At 49.6% G+C, this 19,811-nt stretch overlaps 1 protein-coding gene across 1 annotated transcript in view; it reads left to right on the forward strand.

Annotated features, from left to right (window-relative positions):
• The first annotated feature begins 1,731 nt into the window (after positions 1-1,731).
• LOC147693325 (TRPM8 channel-associated factor homolog) overlaps positions 1,732-19,811 on the forward strand; it is a 162,126-nt gene continuing 144,046 nt past the window's right edge. The window contains exon 1 of the mRNA XM_086933671.1: positions 1,732-2,015. The gene's annotated coding sequence lies outside the window, so the exon portion shown is untranslated. The remainder of the gene's footprint in view (positions 2,016-19,811) is intronic.

The raw sequence follows: 19,811 nt of genomic DNA on the forward strand, positions 1-19,811 counted from the left end.
CAATACCCATAATGAAGCACAATACCATCTGAGGTCAGCCCTGAAAGGCCAGGCCTGGCCTCTCTCCTGCAATAATCACCAAAGCAACACCAGTGACCCCTAGTCCCATCTCAATCCGGCCCGAATCCTGCTTGGCACAGGTGAGCTGAACACTGAACATGTGAATGTGGTTAAGATGGACTGTGAAGGAGCAGGTTGGTTCTGGTGGACATGAATGGAGTTCGTTCTAGTGGCTCTCTGGTCTTTGAATGCGCTGTGTGGGGCAGGTTTGTTCATATTGGGAATGGGGTTCTAGTGTACTCGGTAGAATCAGGCTGATTTTGCTCTCAAGATAGTGTCACTCAAAGCATTTGAAATGTCACTCATAATTGCACTCAGGGCACGAGTCAGGGGTACACGTGGGTGGATGGCGTCCACCCACTTTTTTCACAGGGTGAACACCGTCCACCCTGCCAAGAATTTGGCCCCCACTGAATAATGTGCTGAACTTGTCCTGGTGTAATTTCAAACACGGGGACACTTTCAGCAACACCTGCGACTTGTCTGCTTTCCATCTGCAACAAGCAACAGCGTGCAGGCGGGGCGGGGCTCTCTTATTTTGGACTCCTGCTGGGCCCATGACAAAGGCGTAATTTAAGGGGTCATCGGGCCTCCTTTTGTTGGAGTCTCTTGGCTGTGAGCAGGCAGGAGCCTCACACCTGATGCAAATGAAGCAGAGGGGAAACAAAGGCGCACACCTTGCGTGCTCTGCACACTTACTTAAGGGAGGCCGCTTTTCACTGCCATCAGTCCCTGGTTAGGAGGAATGCATGCACTGGAAGAATGCCAGATGTGTTGGTCTTTCCCAGTATTTGCACAGAGCAAATTGCATTTATATAGAGCTTACTTCCCCTGGGGCGGCGTTGAAATAATTTAAGTTCCACTATTCGTTCATGTATAGTCCTACTCAATCCACTGGCGAGGGTCGAGGTGCCTTACATCAAACCACAGGCACACACACTGCTGCGCAGGCAGCAAGCCCAACAGCACCACGCGTGCTTTCACATTATCGAATACATACCAGTGATTGTGAAAGCACACGTCGTGCTGTTAGGGTGACTGCGTGCCTTTTGTTAATAGAGTGCCGCAGTTTGTGTGCCTTTTTTAAAGTGTCCATGCCCATTGCAGCCCCCACTTGCTTACAGAGGGGGCTGCATTGAACATGAAAACGTTCAAAAAGGCACACAAACTGCCGCGCTCCATTAAGAAAAGGCAGGCAGAAGCCCAGCATGTCCAATTTGCAAATTGGGGGAGTTTTAAACATGTAAAGACACGCATTACAAGGGTTTTTATCATGTGCACGACTGCATACATGCGGCCTTCTGCAGTCAATGTTTCTTTAATTTCAGGGGAATCAACGGTAAATAAACATGGGCAATGTTTATTTACCGTTGATTCCCCTGAAATTAAAGACCATAAAACTGTCCCTCATACAGACAACAACAACAAAAACCGGACACGAGGGGGAGAGAGGGGGCTGGTTGTTGTCGTGAGCGCCCCCACATGCGGGTTCCTCGTCACTGGAATGTACATTTATATGTAAGAAGAGGCCGCGCAGGGGTCAGGGGCTGTCAAACAAGTTATTCTATTCTTTCGCCCAGTCTAACTTCCTCATTCTCCTTTCCTAGGAAAATATTTTCAGCCCAATTTAGGCGGACCGTGATGAAGCATGCAGCCCCCACCCCCATCCGCAGATAACATCTCGGTCTCCTCCTGTTAAAGCCTGCCTGCTCCACCCTGTCCACCACTGCACTCCCAGCAGCTGCCAGCCTGCACCCCGCACTGTTAACTCTGTAGCGCCTCTCCGCGCCGCGCAGCACTATCCGCAGCGCGCCCTCTTCACACTGCCAGCACTGCGCCCCTGTCCCTTCACTCTCCACACCCAAGAGCTGAGGCCGAGGAGGCGCAGACCGAGGGGCCCAGAGGAGGCCTGAAGCCCTGCCCGCCGCACCAGGCGCTGCTTCTGCACACGCACTGTGAGTGAACCTATGTCTAACCAGAAGGGACGCTTATTTCAGATCTGCAGAGCCTATTCCTGGCCTGTAAAAAGGGGGGGGGGGGGGGCGGGGGCTGAGTGACCTCCACGCTCCAGACTGTTCTGTGTGACCTGAGGCACGCGGGACAGGGGTGGGCCCCCTGCCAGGTGCATGGCACTGGTTCTGGCTTCTGTACACAACGTGACCTACAGTCTGTGCCAGGCGTGTGCACCCCTCCCAGTCTGTGCACTCTCCGCCCTGCAGGCACAAGGGGGGGTTCTGTGCCAGGACAGGTGCAGATATGGAAGGTGTGTGTGTGTGCCAACTGTGTGCTTCCCCAGTGTGCGCAGACACAAAGGGAAGGTGTGTGTGTGTGCCAGGTGCGTGACCCCCCCCCCCCAGTGAGTGCGGACACAGGGGAGGTATGTGTGTGCCAACTGTGTGCTTCCCCAGTGTGCGCAGACACAAAGGGAAGGTTTATGTGTGTGTGCCAGGCGCGTGACCCCCCCCCCCCAGTGAGTGCAGACATAGGGAAGGTGTGTGTGTGTGCCATGTGTATGCCACCAAGTATGTGCAGACACTGGGAAGGTGGATGTGGGCGTGCCAGGTGTGTGACCACCCCCAGTATGTGCAGACACAGGGAAGGCGTGTGTGTGCCAAGTGTGTGCCCCCAGTGTGTGCAGACACAGGGAAGGTGTGTGTGTGCCAAGTGTGTGCCCCCAGTGTGTGCAGACACAGGGAAGGTGTGTGTGAGTGCCAAGTGTGTGCTCCCCAGTGTGTGCAGACACAGGGAAGGTGTGTGTGTGTGTGCCAACTGTGTGCTCCCCCAGTGTGTGCAGACACAAAGGGAAGGTGTGTGTGTGCCATATGTGTGTGTGCCAGGTGTGTGACTCCCTTCCCAGTGTGTGCAGACAAAGGGAAGGTGTGTGTGTGTGCCAAGTGTGTGCTCCCCCAGTGTGTGCAGTCATAGGGAAGGTGTGTGTGTGTGCCAAGTGTATGCTCCCCCAGTATGTTCAGACACATAGGGAAGGTGTGTGTGTGTGCCATGTGTGTGCCACCAAGTGTGTGCAGACACTGGGATGGTGTGTGTGTGCGTGCCAGGTGTGTGACCCCCCCCCAGTGTGTACAGACACAGGGAAGGTGTGTGTGTGCCCCCAGTGTGTGCAGACACACGGAAGGTGTGTGTGAGTGCCACGTGTGTGCTCCCCCAGTGTATGCAGACACAGGGAAGGTGTGTATGTGCCAAGTGTGTGCTCCCCCAGTGTGTGCAGACACAGGGAAGGTGTGTGTGTGTGCCAACTGGGTGCTCCCCCAGTGTGTGCAGACACAATGGGAAGGTTTGTGTGTGCCAGGTGTGTGATCCCCCAGTGTGTGCAGACACAGGGAAGGTGTGTATGTGCCAAGTGTGTCACCCCAGTGTGTGCAGACACGAGGAAGGTGTGTATGTGCCAAGTGTGTGCTCCCCAGTGTGTGCAGACACAGGGAAGGTGTGTGTGTGTGTGCCAAGTGTGTGCTCCCCCAGTGTGTGCAGACACAGGGAAGGTGTGTGTGTGTGTGCTCCCCCAGTGTGTGCAGACACATAGGAGAGTTGTGTGTGTGCCATATGGGTGCCACTAAGTGTGTGCATACACTGGGAAGGTGTGTGTGTGTGCCAGGTGTGTGACCCCCCCCCAGTGTGTGCAGACACGGGGAAGGTGTGTGTGTTCCAAGGGTGTGCTCCACCACGGTGTGCAGACACAAAGGGAAGGTATGTGTGTGCCACCATGTGTGTGCAGACACTGGGAAGGTGTGTGTGTGTGTTTGTGTGTGCCAGGTGTGTGACCCCCCAGTGTGTGCAGACACAGGGAAGGTGTGGGTGTGCCAAGTGTGTGCCCACAATGTGTGCAGACACAGGGATGGTGTGTATGTGCCAAGTGTGTGCTCCCCCAGTGTGTGAAGACACAGGGAAGGTGTGTGTGTGCATGTGTTTGTGTGTGTGCGTGTGTGTGTGTGTGCCAAGTGTGTGCTACCCCAGTGTGTGCAGTCCCTGCGAAGGAGTGTATGTGTGCCAAGTGTGTGCCCCCAGTATGTGCAGACATCGGAAAATGTGTATGTGTGGCAGGAGTGTGCCCCCCAGTGTGTGCAGACATAGGGAACGTGTATGTGTGCCAGGTGTGTGCCCCCTCCTACTGCATGCAGACACAGGGAATGTGTGCCAGGTGTCTGACCCCCCCAGATTGTGCAGACACTGTGTGTGTGCCAGGTGTGTGACCCCCAATGTGTGCAGACATAGGGAAAGTATGTGTGTGCCAGGTGTGTGACCCCCCTCCCCCAGTGTGTACAGACATAGGGAGGGGATTTATGTGCCAGGTGTGTTCCCTTTCCTCTAGTGTGGTCAGACACAGAGAGGGGAGTTCTGTGCCAGGTATGTGCCTCCCCTCCCAATGTGTGCAGACATAGGGAACATGAGTGTGTTTCAGCTGTGTGAACCTCCAGTATGTGCAGATGCAGGGAGAGGATTTCTGTGCCAACCATTTTGGTAACCCCCCCTTATGCCTACAGACACGGGGGGTTATCTGTGCCACATGTGTGACCTCCCAATGTATGGAGGCATAGAGAGGGAATTTGTGTGCTAGGTGCCACCCTGCTCCTACTGTATGGAGACTCAGGAATGGCATTTGTGTGCCAGGAGAGTGGCCCTGTGTGTGGAGACACGCAGTGTTTATGCCAGATGGGTGACCATCCAGGTGTGTGCAGGTACAGAGAGAGTATGTGTGTGTGTGTGAAGTATGTGACCCCACTCAGTGCGTCCAGGCACAGGGAGGGGGTTTCTGTGTCAGTTGTTTGACCACCCTGTGTGTGAAGACACAGAGAGCTGTGTGTGGCAAATTGTATGGTAATTGCATTTATATAGTGTTTACTAGCCCTGATGAGGCATTAAAGTGCTTTTTCTGTGAAACCAAAAAAGGATTAGTGGTAAATTAATCTAGGGAAATAATAAATTATTTGAGCGGTGGATATGTTAGTCTGTTATTTGGATTGCAAAGGATAGTGGAGGGATGGAAGAAGGAAGGGATTACATTTATATAGCACTTGCTACCCCTGATGAGGTTTTTGGGCACTTTTGGGCGGGTAGCACGCTACTCTGGAACCCAAAAAAGATTAGTGTTGAATTAGTTTAGGGAGATATGAAATTAATTTGATTTCAGCGGTGGACATGTTAGTCTGTTATTTGGATTGAAAAGGAATAATAGAGTGATAAAAGAGGGAAGGGTCTATTTTTTGGGGGAGTTCACAGCAGTAAGAGTGGGTTTGGATTGAGTAAAGGGAAGGTGGAGGGAAAAAGTAAGAGGGAAGGGTTTAGAAAGGCTTGTTTTGTAGATCTGAATAGTAAAAGAGGTATGAGATGATGCAAGGGGGCTAATGGAGGGAAGAGTCTAGAAAGGGGTTGTTAGACCTGACATCTTTTGGCGTGATTACCCTTATCTTTTTGCCTCGGCCTCCTGTATTTTTGATGCTGTGCTGGATTCGTTTTTGCTGGTTTAGATGCTTTGGACACTCTGCCACTGCTGATCAGTGCCAGAGTGTAAGTGCTCCCTATGTAAATTGTTATCATGATTGGATATCCATGTTTGGCATATTTGTATCACCACGAAGTCCCTAGTAAAGTGCACAGGGTGTGCCAGGGCCGGTGATGACGAATGCTACTAGTGGGCCTGCAGCACTGATTGTGCCACCCACAGGAGTAGCCCTAAAATGGTGTCTCGGGCCTGCCACTGCAGCGCCTACGGGCAGTTTAGAACTGCCATGTCCTCCTGGTCGGCGTCCCCGCTGACCAGGCCGAACCCTTCCCTTTTCGTGCACATCAGTCACCCCTATGGAAGGCCCAAGGTACCCCCCTGGGCAGGGTGCCGTGTATGTGAAAGGTAGAGCATGTACTAGTGCAGGTGACATGCTCTGGTAGTGAATTACAGCCATTTTCGTTTTTCACTATTGTAAGGCTATCTTGCTCCATAGGTTAACATGGGGGATGCCGGCTACAGTGGTTACGGCATTTCTTCCCATAGGAGCAAGATGGGACATAAGTATTTAGTATCCCTGAACTCAGAATTTAATAACGCATCTTTTAGGAAAGGTGGTTTTTAGATCCTGTGTTTGAGGACAGCACTTTTAGAAAGTTGCTGTTCTCTTGTCTGACCCTTCTGCGTGCCTGGAAAGGTTTGTGTATTGACTGTCTGGTTTGTGAGTGACAGGGGCTGGGGAATACCCCCAGAGGCTGGATGAGTCAGCACTAGGCTGAGTGGAGCGATTGCTACCTGAGTGGTGGGAGGAGTTAGCACCTGGGCTGAATAGGGCTGTGCCTGCCTGCCACAATGCTGGCTCCACCTCCTGCTGGGCGGCGGAGGACTCTGCCCCTCACTCTGAAAGGAAAGATGCAGCCAGCACGTCAAGGTGCTCAGGATCCACCCAGAACTGGTTCAGACCGGGCTCAGGGCCCACATGCACTGAGAGAACAAAGACTTTAGGGGTATAAGTACAGGACCCCTGACAACAGAAAATTAGATCATCCTGGAAATCAAGAAGGAACCTCTGCCAAGGAGAAAGCTGTCGTGAAGAAGGAAGACTGTCCTGCTGTTGCTCTGCTGGACTGACCTGCTGTTGCTTTGCTGCCAAGGAGAGGGGAAGGACTTTGCTGTGAGCTGTGTCCCCTGTCTTGTAAGGAATCTCCAAGGGCCTGAGAAGAGCTGGCTCCCTGTTTCCGAAGTCCCAGGAACAAAAGGACTTCACCCCCCAGTCTCCCCGAACTCTGCTGAGAGAGTTCTGTCCTTCGTAGAGTGCTTGATCCAGTTGTGGGGCCTCTAGAAGTGGAACCTGAGCTGGGAAGCTTGAGACTAAGCTGAGAAACTTGTGAAGCTGAAAAGTGTCGCATCGCTCGCTGGTGGAGCGCAACCCCGACAGTGCGAGAAGTCCCCGCCGCTACGAGGGTCGAGATCGGCGCAGCACCTGACATCGCTGCCGAGACCGTCGCACCCTTCGTTTGCGAGACGCACCAGGCCGGTGCAGGGGAATCGAACATCGCTGCGAGTGTCGTCGCAGAGCCTGTCGCTGGGTGAGATCACCGCACCGCTTGCTTGCGGACCGCATCACGTCGCTGCGAACATCGTCGCAGAAAACATCACATCGAGGAGCTGCGAGAGAGAGGGTCACCGCTGGACTGCGCATCGTCGCCCCGGAGATCATCGCAGCCCCTACGAGATCAGCGCATCGTGCCTTTGTGAGAACAGACTTCCCACGGAACCTACGCACCGGAATCTACGCAAGCTGCCTTCCTCCCCTTACAGACCGGATTCGTCGCCGCACGCCCGCTGCTGCAGCGGGGCTGTCGCATCGCCTCCCCAGGGTCTCAGGAGTAACGCATCGCTTGTTTCCACCGCACCAGCTTCCTGCTTGTGGAACTTTGTTGCATCTAAAAGGTACTGTGAGTCAACGTGGCGCAACTGTGAACTTTTCACGCATCTGTGGAACTTTGATTACAACCTGAAGAACTCATTTGAAACCGTAACCTTGCATTGTGTATGTTGGATTTCTGCCGTTTTGGTCTTGTGTAGTTTAGAATAAATATCTTTATTTTCCTAAACTGTTGTAGAATCAGTTTGTGGTGTTTTCACTGTGTTACTGTGAGTGTTGGTACAAATACTTAACGCATTGCCTCTGGTTAGCCTAGACTGCTCCGGCCAAGCTACCTTGAGGGCGAGCAGGGGTTATCTGAGAGGGTTATCTCCTTGTCCTGACTAGAAGCAAGGGTCCCTATTTGGACAGTGGTACCTACCTCTGCCAAATAGAGACCCCCAGTTCTAACAGGGGTATTTTGGGGATCATAGTAGTGGTATGAGGTTTGGGATGAATGAGATAATGGAGGTAGAGGATATATTGAGAGATGTATAGGGTGAGGAATAGGGAAGTGCATTGGAAAGAGTAGTCGAATGAGGTTTGAGATGAGTCAGAGAGTGGATGTAGAGGATTTATTGCAAGTGATATAGGGTGGTGCATCTGATATGCTGAATTAGAAGCAATGTAATAAATATAAGGATTACATAAGTACATGGGCCGTATAGAGATATAGAAATGGTAATATATGTAGATTAAAGTTGCATTTAATAAATCCGGATTTTCCAGTGTTTCTGTACTTAAAATGATTTTTTATTTTTATTTTTTGTAATTTAACAGTAAAAGAATTGTAGATAGTTATGATAAAAGATTTACTTATTTATGCAGTTACTTATAAACATGATGAACATGATACAGTGTTACTAATGTAATATCAACATTTGTTCAGCAGAACTAACAAATATCTACATCTTTAAAGGCATAATTATTATAGACGTTTATTCAAAGCAGTACACATATGTAGGTACACATCTATAGTCCAAATAAATGCTTATGTACGGAGGGATATTCTGTATATTTATGTTTGAGTGTAGTGGTTATGTGGGGAAGAGCCAACTCATAAGTAGTCTTCTGAAGATAAGGTGGTCTTCTGTTGTTCTTATATTTGGGGGTAAAGAGTTTCGTCGTTTGGCTGCTTGAACAGAGAAGGATATGCCACCCATGTTTTTGTTTTTATATGGTTGGATTTTGAGGCGAGGTGCCACTTAAGAGCGAAGGTTCCGTTGTTAAGTATATTTTTTGAAACTGTTTGATCAGTGCTGATAATGACTTCATGTAGATTTTGAAAAGCATGGGTGAGATGATAGAGCCTTGAGTGACCCCTGCTTTTGTGAAGTACGGTTTAGAAGAGAAATGGGGGATCAGGATGATATTAGTTCTGTTGTGAAGGTAGGATGTGATCCAGTCTAGAGCAGTCCTCTCTATGCTGACTTTATAGAGTCTATGTGTCAAGAGTGTCATGGTCCAAGAGAAGTAGTACAGCATCCCTGTTGCGTAAAAATGTGTATTTCAGGTCATTCCAGATGGCATCAAGGGCAGATTCTGTGCCTCTTCCTGGACGGAATCCCATTTGGAAATCTGGAAGTATGGCATTATCTTCAAGGAATTATGACATCTGGGCAAATGCTGCTTGTTCTATCAGTTTGCCCAGGAAAGGTCCATTTTTAGTGGAACTGTAGTTGCCGGGGTTCAGGGGGTCCAGGTTTGTTTGCTTTAGTAAACGGCATATGTATGCCTTTGTTAGTTCGTCTGGAAATATTCTCATAGTTAAGGAATTGTTGATGAGGCAGCGGAGGTTATTAGAAGAATTTTCTTGAAGGTTTGCGGGGGACACGGGCCAGAAGGGCTGCCGACAGGCGTGATTGCTTTGACCAGGTCCATAAATTCATTTTGTGAAATATTTTGGAAGGAATGAAAAGGCTGAGTTCGAATATTCGTGGATTGTTGTTTTGGAAAAAGGTTGGTGCTGGTGGTTTGTCTTTCTTTTAAATATTAGTCCAATGTGTCTGCCTTGGCTGTGTAATGATTTGTCAGTTTGTCTGTGAACTCCTGAGTAATGGGGGTGAGCTTCTTCTAGGCAAATTAGTTTACAAAATTCAGTGAGAATTCTTTATTTGCACATTTAGCATTTTGAATTCTGTCTGACATAGTATCTTTTAAAATCTCTTTTGATACATGACTTGTATAATCTGTTAGGTTACTGTCGGTGAAGTTTGTCTTGATTGGTGTTTGTTTTGAGCCAGGCACGTTGCAGCTTTCAAATGTGTTGTTTTATCCCTTTTAGCTCTATATTTCTCCAAGGTACCCGTTTTCTTTTATTATTAAGTGGTTGGGTGCCAGGCGTGAGGTTTGAAGGCGTGGTAGGACTCGTAAGCATGAGGTGTTGGGTAGAGTGTAAAAATATGTGCACATGCTTACTACCTGCTATCAAAGAGTGACATCTGTCTAACTGGGTGGATCCTCTAAGGCTGTGTCTTCAAACATTTTAATGCCGTACCCCTTTAGTGGAAAAAAATAATATTCGGGGCTTCCCAAAGTGTCATATAGATATTCCAGATCTAGAGGTTCATCCCCTCTGGTAATAGGATAATTTTATGTCATGCTGGCAGTTTACGGACTCTGGGTCTCAGCGCTACAACAAAATCATTGCCCCGACACACAAGAAACACTGAAGGGGCCTCAGTGATTCCTGTAGCATTGTGCCAGCCCAGGTACCCTCCGGTAACCATGTCACAAATGGAGAGTGGTTGTACACATCTGTACACATCTTTATTCCGCTGCTTGTAAGTCAGAACTCAACATTCCAAGCAAGCTTCAACTCATCTCGCCAACGCATACATCACAGGCCTACGGTGTACCGTGGGAACCAAAAGAGTTCCAGCCTTCCTATTTTAAAAAAAAATACAGTACCCACTCCACAATCCCTGTAGAAGTATCTCATGACTGTTGTCTAAGCAACAGAGGTACAATATAGACTTCTGGTGGAATTTTGGTGGTAAGTGTTAGCTTCATATGAATGGATGAGTGGATGAAAGGTTGATCTGATGGATGGATGGAGACTGGGCGGATGTCTTGATGGGTGCTCCAATGGATGGACAGATGGATGAGACAGACAATGAGATGCAGCAAGCAATCTAAGATGCTGTACAAAAATATAGCATGGGAAAGTACTACTGAAAAGGTAGGAAGATTCAGATATATTTGTCAGAGAGAGAAATACAGACAGACGGATCAGAGAAAAAACTGAAGGGGTTAGAGATATCCAGATAGAGATAAGGAGGAGAAGGAGAGGAAATAAGAGCCCAACAGAGAGGTAAACAAAGAGGGGACAATGTTAACTTGGAAGAGAGAAAGAGCAGATAAGAGACAGGGAAGAGAGTGAGGAATAGAGGCACACTGCACAGCAGGGACACAAGGTCTCCCAGCCCCCGCTGTGCATCGGGGGAGGAAGGTGGAGTTTGGTGATTCCCATCCTTTGGGGCCTCTCAATCATTTCTGCCTTTTTAAAGCTAATGTGAAAAAGATTAAAGACGGCTGCCGATGGTAAGTACTCCATGATCAGAAAGCAACTGCGCTGGAACCATTTCTATTGTGCAGTGACAAAAAAAATGTGTTACTTTCGTTTTTTAAGAAACATAGGTTATATTTTTGGGGAAAACATATTTTTATTGTATTTCTGAACTTTTAGAGGTTGCTGATTGTCCTTGTTCTGTTTTGTGAAGTGTTACAAGAAGCACCCAATGAGACATCTTCAATCTCAGTAGATCTATGTCTGCACAATGCACCACTGGTGTACAGTGGACGGGGCGTGGCAGGCAGCTTACTCTCCTGAGATGAGGCTGGATTGGCCCAGAACTAGGGGCGGGCAGTAAACTCCACTATGTTGACGAAGTTTGTGGAGTTTTGCCGTAAACTGCAGCGTGACAGAGTTTTTCTCATGCGTAGCTTGCCAATATTAAGTTGCGAATGCGAGCAAGAAAAACAAGCACTAGACCTTCTCCCAGCAAGATTTCTCAACGTGGGCCATTGTAGGAGAGTAGGGTCTGCTATCCTATGGTCACCCCAATTTTTGCTTTTTGCTTCACTGGTTTTCGACTTACTGAGGCTGTGGGCCTGCTAATCAGACCCCCAGCCTGCTGTTCTCTCTCTAAATTTATAATACATGTGCTATAGGTACATACCACAATTGGAAATGGACTCCTTGTCAGCCCCTGTACCATGCACTATAGGTGCTCAGGGCATAGGTGCCACCAAGGCCTACCAGGGGCTGAAGCATAGCTTTTGCCACCCCTGGCTGGTTCTTAAATTGACACAACTGGCTGATCACTCAGCTGGGGCAAGTAGGTGTAATCACCCCTTGCTTAGATATAGTATACCTATATCTAAACCTATATCTGGACACATATATAGCCTGTGAGCCACTCCTATGGAAGGCCTCATCAATCCTGGAGGCAGAGTGCGTGGTTTTATGTGAGATGGAGCTCTGGCATGAGCTGAGCCTGTCTGCAGCTGTCGGGAACAACTCCCTAAGCTGATCCGGGATAATGCCATACCATATACTCTTAAGCGCCTTATAATCCTCGCGGTTATATAGCAACTTTGGTTTGGCTTTATCAAAACATGTCGTGTAAGGTGTCATACGAATTGGAATACTACCCCCTCGCCAGTTCTGGCGACGGGGGTAGCATTCCACCCTTCTAGAGGGATAAGACATGTTACTTTACTGAAACGCGGTTGATTTAAAATGAGCCTCAGATCCACAAAATGGATGCCCCTGCCACAGACACGGGTCTGGCCTCCTGCTGCTGACCGAAACTCAGCATATGGTGGCCTGGACAAAGGGTTTCCTGTCGCAGGGCGGTGTCAAACCACCCCAGACAGGAGATAGTGGATTGTAGTAGGGAGGTTTCAAAGAAACCAGACACTGCCTGGGGAGCACAAGGCTGCCCCTTGCATAATCCGGCCAAACCGGTTCTGGGGCCTCCCAGCCCCTGTCCCAGCACGGCCAGGATCAAAGGAGAGGGGTGTAACCACCCCCTTCCTGGGTCCCACCCATAGGAGGGGACCTAGCAGGATGTCCAACCCCCCAGATTCGAATAAGAGGGGGAGCAGTGCCAATGCAACTCAGATCATCCTGAAGAAACATAAGAAACGAATTCTGGACCCTTCGACTTTCTACACGACGTGAGAAGACTGAAGAATCTCCCTTGTGGTCAAGGAGTGACCACCCTGTGCAAACAGGTACCATCCAGCCCTCGACCCTTGCTTTGTTGCAGTCCCCGCCGGGACTCAAGCGACAAAGATCGACGAGATCAAGCTTGCCTGCCTTCTCCCTGCCCGATCCACAGTCCCTGCAGAGCTGAGACCCGTGGAGGCGACCGGAAGCGTGGGGCACGCCATCTTGAAAAGGCCACGAGACGCTGACCGTGCAGTCCACGAGTGATCCTCGAAGCTGTACACCGGGGTTTGAGAAGCCCCAGCCCCGAGCTCCACTTGCACCAAAGCTCACCCCTCCACACTCGACGAGTGCTGCGTGGGGCCCTTCTGCTTGTGTTGGCTCGACGCGTTGGCCCGGCCACTTGCCAGCTGGCTTGTGGCCCCTGTGCCGATGAAAACTGAAATACGACTTGCTTTTCTGGTTGCTCCAGATCTGCACCAGCTCCTGTGAAAAGGAGCCCCCACTCTGACCTTCCTGGTTCGAGTGATAAGCAATCTCCCGGTTCCGCGTGGATTGCTTTTGCCAAGTGCTGTTTGCTGCAATCTTGAAGCCGATGGTGCTGACGGCGAGAGCCTACGTGGGACAGATCGTGACCTGCTCCTGGACGTCGCAGATGCCCCAGAGCCCACGTGACAGCGGAGAGAAGCCTATCAACAACCACCTGATTGCCCCCGACATTGCCTGGTTCCGTCCTGGTTCCACCCTGGTCACTGCTGAGTGACCCAGACTCTGTCCCCTCTGCTTTCAGGTACTTTTCTACTTCGATCCACCCTTGGATCGCACCGGACACTTCTGCTTCACATCGCCTGCAGCTGCAACAGCTTCAAGCATCAAGAGCCTGCGTGTCAGAACCCGACGCCACTTCGACCCTGTGCACCCACGGCCTGTGGGTGAGGTAACATTGCAACGCCGGTGTTCCCACACTGGTACACACCTCTAGGGTCTGTGTCTAAAGTTTTGTTCCTCTAGGTTCAGCGGAAGTATCTTTTAATTCACTTTATCTAACTTTTACGCACCATTGACTTTGCATTGGTGCGAGCTGCACTTTCCGTGCTGCACCCGTCTCCTGTGGGCTACTCCCGACTTCAGCATTGCTAGTCCTGACTGCTCCCAGCGAATCTCTAGGCCCTAGGCCTAACCATTGTTCGATAAGTGTTCCTTATACCACTTTTTTAGTATATGGTCTGAGTGGCCACCCGCCCTCATCCATAATTGTGCAACTTTATATGTTTTACTGTGCTTTTGATTTAACGCTTGTGCCCCTTTCCTCATAAAGAGTACTGGGGAGTAATTTAGAAATAAATACATATATTTTTACAATATATACTTGTGTGGTGTCCTTTCATTTGATTACAGGATTGTATGTGGTAAAACAGCTCGCTTAACACGACCTCTTAAGTTAAGCCTTTAAGGCTGCTTAGTCCATGCTACCACTAGGATAGCTTGTCTAACAAGGTTGACTTACAACCTGACATCTTTGGGGTTTGTTTGGACTGATACCCAGTGGTTCTAGAATTGGAAACACTACATATCAGGCCAACTTCTCACAGCCATCGAGGCAGGTCGCAACTGCTCACGCTGAGAAAGTTGTTGCTCACCTTGCAAAAACTGCCACTCAAGTATAAAAGGAACTCGGTTGGTAGAAAGAAGCAGCGCCCTATGGCACTCTGCCTTTCCCACTGATTTTTCAGTGTGGAACAAGCTCCTGATGCTAAAAATCAGAGCAAACAGCACAACAGACCAGAATTTCACAGCTCATTGAACTCCAAGAAACTTGCAGAGTTTTTAGGCAATTCCGCACAATTCCACAGAGTAAAGCTCTATGAATTCCGCTAACCCCTACCCAGGACATCTTATAAAACTCCTAAACTGTTGGCATAGGAGCAGGGGATACAGTGGCCTGAAAACTTAGCATGAGAGCAGGGCACACTGTTGCCTGGGCTCCTTCTTTCATGCAGCCTCAAACTGCCTGAAAGTGAGAACAGAAGACACTCAAATTCAACCCCTCCAAAGCATGTCTATCAAGCCTAGGCATGGAAAGTAAGTTCTTGTGCTTAGCAGTATCCCTAGTTCAATAATGTGGGCAAGGAAGGTGCATGGTGGCTGGAAGAGAACTTTCCAATACATGCTGGTAAACTAGGAGAGGCAACAAGGACATGGGGGCCTGTGACAATAACAGCTGATTGGCAGTGGAGTCATCACTCTAATGCGCATGCATCAGTGTTAATGATGAGGCAACAGGCAAACTCAAACAGTGTTCCCTGGGAGGAAGTGGTATCCAGAGAGATCCTCACCCCATACCTGTATGCCAGGAACCACAGGTGCACTCACTGCCATAATGCATGCATGTCCCTCTCAAATGGAAGGGGAAGAGCAAGGGGCCATCAAAGTGCAAAAGGGGCTCCATACAAATGAACACAAGTGCGTGCCGGGCAGGCCCCAGGGGAAAAGTGTGAAGGGCCTCAGGGACCCCACATGCAAATGGGAACATATTGGGCAAGAGCCCAAGGACCCCAAGGAACGTTTTGTTGACACCAGAGTCCAGGATTGAGGAACACAGTGTAGAATATAAAAAGCATAACTAGACTAGTGGAGCTTTTGAACATCCGTCTGTAGTAGGAGGCCATCTGGAGAAGGTAGCTGGGCCATGTAGGGATAGGGAGACATGGCATGTTAGTACGGCGCGGGGGAGGGCAGGCACCTTAAGTAGGGAGTGCACCCAATTTAGGTCTGGGATAACAATGAGGAGGGACAGGCCTAATAGAGTGTTTCTTCCAGTGAGTTAGAAACAGCTGAACAGCACAGTCCAGCAGATACTGCAGGTGCAGACAGAACTTCAGGTGCAGCCGATATTGTAAGTGCAGCTGATACTGTAGGTACTGCAGGTGCAGCCGATCCTGCCGTTGGAGCTAAACCAGCAGGTGCAGCTGATACTGCAAGTGCAGCAGATACTGCAGGTGCAACCAATAGAGAAGGTGCAGCCAATAGAGCAGGTGCAGCCAATAGAGCAGGTGTACCTGATACAGCAGGTACAGCTGATGTTGCAGTTGCAGAGGATGGAGCAGGTGGGCCAATATTGCAAGTACGGCAGATACTGCAAGTGTAGCAGATACTGCAGGTACAGTTGATGCAGCTAATACAGTAGGTAAAGCTGATACAGACTAACTTGTCCACTTCTCAAATTTCATATTTCATTATACTAATTTACTACTAATCCTTTATAGGTTCCAGAGTAGAGTGCTACTCCATGAAAAACGGTACAAAAGGGGGTGGTAATGGACGGAGCATCTGAACCAATCAAACACTCACACCAAGTGAAAAGACCTGGGTTTATTCCATCACCCTTCTTTAGCCCACTCTGCGCCCTCCGTCCATCACCACCCCCTTTTGTACCGCTTTTGGCCGCCATAAGTGTGGCAGGGTATGCTCAGACGTGAGTCCCTTGCTCACTTTGCCTCTGGATTCAAGCAAGCCGGGCTGAAGACGGCTGGAATGCCAGAAACCGGTTCTCAGAAGCTTGTTTCCAGTCCAGGGAAGACATGGCTTGGCAGTTCGGGCTGGACTGATCCCATGAGTCACAGGGTCAGACTGATTTGCATATAGCCATGTCTGAACTGGGGTGGCAGAGTGGGCTAAAGAACGGTGATGGATCAAACCCAGATCTTTTGACTGGGTATGAGTGTTTGATTGGTTCAGATGCTCCGTCCATCACCACCCCCTTTTGTACCGCTTTTGGCCGCCATAAGTGTGGCAGGGTATGCTCAGCTGTGAGTCCCTTGCTCACTTTGCCACTGGATTCAAGCAAGCTGGGCTGAAGACGGCTGGAATGCCAGAAACCGGTCCTCGGAAGCTTGTTTCCGGTCCAGGGAAGACATGGCTTGGCAGTTCGGGCTGGACTGTTCCCATGAGGCACAGGGTCAGACTGATTTGCATATAGCAATGTCTGAACTGGGGTGGCAGAGTGGGCTAAAGAACGGTGATGGATTAAACCCAGATCTTTTGACTGGGTGTGAGTGTTTGATTGATTCAGATGCTCCGTCCATCACCACCCCCTTTTGAACCGCTTTTGGCCGCCAAAAGTGTGGCTGGGTATGCTCAGACGTGAGTCCCTTGCTCACTTTGCCACTGGATTCAAGCAAGCCGGGCTGAATACGGCTGGAATGCCAGAAACCGGTCCTCGGAAGCTTGTTTCCGGTCCAGGGAAGACATGGCTTGGCAGTTCGGGTTGGACTGTTCCCATGAGGCACAGGGTCAGACTGATTTGCATATAGCCATGTCTGAACTGGGGTGGTAGAGTGGCTAAAGAACTGTGATGGATTAAACCCAGATCTTTTGACTGGGTGTGAGTGTTTGATTGATTCAGATGCTCCGTCCATCACCACCCCCTTTTGTACCACTCCATGAAAAAAGCACTTCAACACCTCATCAGGGGTAGCAAGCACTATACAAATGCAAACCTTTTTTCCCTCTTCTATCCCTCCGCTATCCTTCTCAATCCAAATAACTGACTAATATCCACCACTCAAATTACTTTCACATTTCACTATATTAATTCACCACTAATCCTTTATGGCTTCCGGTGTAGCGTGCTACTAGCCAAAAAATCACTTCAACACCCCATCAGGGGTAACAAGCCCTATATAAATGCAAATCTTTTTCCCTCTTCTACCCCTCTGCTACCCTTTTCAATCCAAATAACTGACTAATATCCACCACTCAAATTACTTTCATATTTCACTATACTAATTCACCATTAATCCTTTATGGGCTCCGGAGTAGCGTGCTACTCGCCGAAAAAAGCGCTTCAACACTCTATCAGGGGTAACTAGCGCTCTATAAATGCAAACCTTTTCCCTCTTCTTTCCCTCCGCTGTTGTGAAGTTCCTATATACCCTACAGAGGATCTGGTGTTTGGATAACATATTTATTTTTATTTATTTATTTATAGAGCGTGACATTCATCCATTAGGATATCTCGGCGCTGGATAGCGGAACTCGTGGTAGAGGTGGTATACGGGTATTGTTTGGCTGTCCATTATTAAGCCTCGGGGAACAGATGAGTTTTGAGTTTTTTTCTGAATGATATGTAGTCGTCTGTGAGACGAAGCTCTTGTGGCAATTCGTTCCAATGCTTAACGACCAGATATGAGAAGGTACGACCTCCTGCCTTTACTTTCTTTATATGTTTTGTCCTGGCCTGCGCTTGATGGCGAGACCTTAAGCACCTTGTTGGAGCATAAAATTCAATTTTGTTCCGTAGGATTAAAGGCCCACTATGGTGGAGGGCCTTGTGTGCACCGCTGAGCAGCTTAAATCTTGCTCTTTGGGGCATAGGTAACCAATGGAGCTGTTTCATGCACGCAGACTCTGAGCTGAGCCTGCTTTTGTTGCACACCAGCTTGGCAGCAGCATTTTGTACCACCTGCAAGCGGATGAAGAGATAATCTGCCATACCTACAAACAAAACATAAACTATGGGATTGGTGGCAGACTAGTTGCGTGCACCCCCACCGGATATGTAAGCCTGTCTGTATAAGCTAGCTGACAGTGCCACTATAATCTCCTCTCACCAAGGAGAGAATAGATTTTGGCAACCTCCGAACATGACAACCCTGATCCCTCAGAATTGTGGAAACAATATAATATCTTTCGCTCAGTCACTCGTGCTCACTTAGTTAGTCTCAGATATACACAGAATAAAAATACTGGGCGTTTGTGAAATAAGAATTTATTGAACAGCTGTTATTCTAGTGTAGAATAGATGAGCTGTACAACCATTAGACAGTAGCAGAGATATATAATTTGCAGTACTACGAAAGTAAAGGGATGGTACAGTTCTACTACCATTTTACAGTAATCATCAATATATACAAGTACATGAAATACATGATAACTAGTGCATACTCCTACGATGTCTCCCTAACTAGATGTACCTAAATGTACCTAGCATCTGTGTAGGTGTTGTGCCAAGAGTCCCTCTAGGATCTAGTCAACCACATTACCTGAGAATGAGAGAATATGGGACCCCGTCCAGGTCTCAAGTTTCACACTCGGCGAGGAATGTTAGACCACTGCGAGCTCAATCAATCAATCAATCAATCAACGACACTTCTAAAGCGCGCTACATACCCGTAGGGTCTCAAGGCGCTGGGGAGGGGGGGTGCCGCTACTGCTCGAACAGCCAGGTCTTCAGCTTCTTCCTGAAGGAGAGGTGGTCTTGGGTCAGGCGTAGGTCGGACGGGAGGGAGTTCCAGGTCTTGGCGGCCAGGTAGGAGAAGGACCTTCCTCCTGTAGTCGCTCTTCGGATGCGGGGGACGGCGGCGAGGGCGTGGTTGGCTGATCGGAGGTGGCGTTTGGGAGCGTAGAAGTTGACTCGGCTGTTGAGGTAGCTCGGGCCTTGGTCGTGTAGCGCTTTGTGTGCGTGGGTGAGGAGGCGGAAGGTGATTCTCTTGTTGATGGGGAGCCAGTGAAGGTCTCTCAGATGCCCGGAGATGTGGCTGGATCGTGGGATGTCGAGGATGAGTCTGGCTGAGGCGTTTTGGATCCGCTGGAGTCTCTTCTGGAGCTTGGCGGTGGTCCCGGCGTAGAGGGCGTTGCCGTAGTCCAGTCGGCTGGTGACGAGGGCCTGGGTGACGGTCTTCCTGGTCTCTGTGGGGATCCACCAGAAGATCTTCCGTAGCATGCGTAGGATGTTGAAGCACGCCGAGGAGACGCTGTTGACTTGCCTGGTCATGGAGAGGGAGGAGTCCAGGATGAAGCCCAGGTTTCGTGCATGGTCTGTCGGTTTGGGTGCGGTGCCCAGGGTGGGAGGCCACCAGGAGTCGTCCCAGGCGGAGGGTGAAGAGCCCAGGATGAGGACCTCCGTCTTGTCCGAGTTCAGTTTCAGGCGGCTGGTCGTCATCCACTCGGCTACCTCTTTCATCCCTTCGTGCAGGTTGGCTCTGGCGGCGGCGGGGTTGTTGGTCAGGGAGAGGATCAGCTGGGTGTCGTCGGCGTAGGAGATGATGCTGAGGTGGTGTTTGCGTACGATGGCCGCGAGAGGTCTGCATGCAGGAACCTCAGCGTCAGTGTGTCAGCTTGGAAGTCTTGGTCTCTGTTTTTTTCAGCAAGATGTGATGTATATATACCCATAGGTCTCCCCAGGGGTCCTA

This window comes from Lissotriton vulgaris, chromosome 8 (genome assembly GCF_964263255.1).
Source record: "Lissotriton vulgaris chromosome 8, aLisVul1.2, whole genome shotgun sequence".
NCBI classification, from domain to species: Eukaryota; Metazoa; Chordata; class Amphibia; order Caudata; family Salamandridae; genus Lissotriton; species Lissotriton vulgaris.